Below are 2,847 nucleotides of genomic sequence, written 5' to 3' on the forward strand. Positions count from 1 at the left end.
AAGATGAGTTCTACACCCCGGATGAACTGGTTGAGTTTGATCAATCAATGGCCTATCTGAAAAGAAAGTTCTCTAACATTAGAGTAAAGAAGCCATGACTCTTTAAGGGTAAAGGACAATCATTCAACAAAGGCAGCAGCTGGAAAGGAAAAGGGAAGTACACATCTGATAGCAAAATGATTACAAGACTGGATCTGTTGACAAATCAAAGATAAGGTGCTATAACTGTGATGAGCTAAGCCATTTTGCTACAGAATGCAGGAAACCCAAGAAAGCAAAGAAATATAAAGCTTATCTTGAACTGGAAGCAAAGTATGAAGCTCTTCTGAAGAAACAGCAAAGCAAAGCCTATATTGCAGAGGGAAAGAGTTGGGATGATTCTGATAATGATGAAGATGAGGAAGTTGGAAATTATGCATTAATGTCCTCTGAGCAAAGAGAGTCATCCTCATCAAAATCATAACTACCAACTCTTACCACCATTGATTTAAATGTGATTAAATATAAGGAAACTATAGAAAAGATGAGCACATAAATGTTTCACATTTATACAAGCATGGTTGCTGCTAATGAAGAAGTTAGCAGACTGACAAAGATAAATAAGAAACTTGAAAATAAGAAACAAGAAGCTGAGTTGTTGTTGGTAGAGCTTGAAGCTGTGAAACAAGAAAATGCATATCTGAAGAACAAGCTCAAGTGTGCCTGTAAAATTGAAGCAGTGTAAAGGGAGAAGCTGGAAAATAATAAAGTCAAATTAAAATCTTTCAGGAATGCATCTGAGTTGGTTGGACAATACCATGGGAAGAACAAGCCATGTGCTAATATTGCTATTGGTCTTGACTATGATGCCTTGAACAAGAAGAAGAAAGCTGTAAGTGGAAAAGGGAAAGCTAATGAAAATGATAATGTTCCAGTTATTCTGAAAAAGGTTGGTTCACCTGTGTTCAAAGCATGTGAAGTAAACTTCAATGAAGAAGAGTTTATTATAAAGAAAGAGATTGTTGATGAAGACAATGAGAATAAAAATGCAGGAATAACTCAATCTTCTAAAGTGGAAGATAAGCTCATGGACAATCAAGATTCCAAGACACTTGTCTAGGAAACAAAAACTGAAGATGCAAGAAAGAAGAAGAAAAATAGAAATGGGAAGATTGGAATAAACAAAAGCAACAATTTGGCTTATGTTGCAAATGCTCAAAGAAAGAAATGTGAAAAATGTGGCTCTGTGAATCACCTAACTCACCTTTATAAAAAGGTTGTTAGCAAGCCAGTTGAAGGAGCCTGTAAATCACTACTAGAAAAATTGGATTAGACATCGCACCTTAGACATCAGTTAGAAAAAAACACTGATGGTAAAGGCCATTTTTACATCACCAAAATAAAAAAAATGATGTCTTTATATTTTCTGGACCTCACTCAACTACAAAAGCGATGTCTAAAACTTTATTTTAAAAAATCTAACCGCGTCCTCCTTCTTTTCTCCCCGCTCTTAGCTCAAATTTTCATTTTAGTTTCCCCCTTTGGTTTTCCCTCCTTTACACATTTTCAAATTAATACAAATTAAAAAACATAAAACATAATATCAGAAACATCAAAACATAAAACAAAAACAAAAACGAACTCCCCACATTCAGGTTGTTCCCTTTTGCTGCTCAAACTTAACCCTAGAACTAACCCCTTTCGATTAATCATTAAACTAATCCCCTCTCAATTTCAATTCCGGTTTCAATAAACACCCTTTAATTCTTTCTTTATTTCTTTTAATGGTTCAATTATTTTAATAGTTCTTTCTCTTGTTGAACAAATTCAGTGGTGTTAAATTATAGTCTAACGCATCTTATTATAGAGTATTCTTCAGGAATCTATCTTGCACTATAAAACTACTATATGGATCAAAACAAATATTTATATGGATGAAAACAAATACCTGACTCTCTTTTTCCACTAAGATTTAGTAATTGCAGATTACCAGGAACTTGTCGTCTTGATTAACTATGATCTGCAACATTGCAAGACCAGACCATGACCATTTCTTCTTCTTGTATACCCTTGATAAAATAATCAATAATGGCAGACTATTGCTATTATGAGAGACTCAAGTGATCAGTACTGATGAAGTGCCCAGAATAGCGAGCTACTCTTAGTACATCTACCAGTAGGATACACCTCATCTGGAATAATTTTTTTTTCTTTTTTTTTGCCAAGATGACTTCAAGATTAATTATTAATATTATTATCCACTACACCAGAAACTGAATCAGACAACACCTATTACACAATGGTGGCCAATAAAACTGTTATCTCAAAAAATCAGACAACGATTAATTGGTAGTTGACCAAAAAGCCTTGTATCATTCTGTTTCACACAATGGTGATTCAACTTATTCGAAATTGTTGTCTAAATGGTGCCCCTGTGCTCCAATGAGACAATGGTTGTATTTATCCTCATTGTGTGACATCTATTGGCACAAGTGTTGTTTAGGTCACAATAAACCGGTGTGCTTTCTATGGTTTTACACAATGGGTTTTAAGGACTGTTGTGCAACTTAGACAACGGTTTTCCGGTACCAATGTGTTATTTATTTGAGACAATAGTGCAGAAAAACCAATGTTAGAAACAAAGCATAACAGACAATAGTTTATCACCCCTGTTGAGTAAAAGAGTTTCAGACAATGGTGTCTTACTCGTTGTCTGAATCACCTGCATTAGAAAATATGTTACAACAACTTTTATGAAAAACCGTTGTCTAATTTTCAGAGGGTTTTAAAAAAATTGCCTAAAACATAAATCTTTAGACAAAAAGCAAACCAAATGCTTTAAGAACATTGTCAAATAAATGCTTCCAA

This window comes from Apium graveolens, unplaced genomic scaffold (assembly GCF_009905375.1).
Source record: "Apium graveolens cultivar Ventura unplaced genomic scaffold, ASM990537v1 ctg6714, whole genome shotgun sequence".
In the NCBI taxonomy this organism is placed as follows: Eukaryota; Viridiplantae; Streptophyta; class Magnoliopsida; order Apiales; family Apiaceae; genus Apium; species Apium graveolens.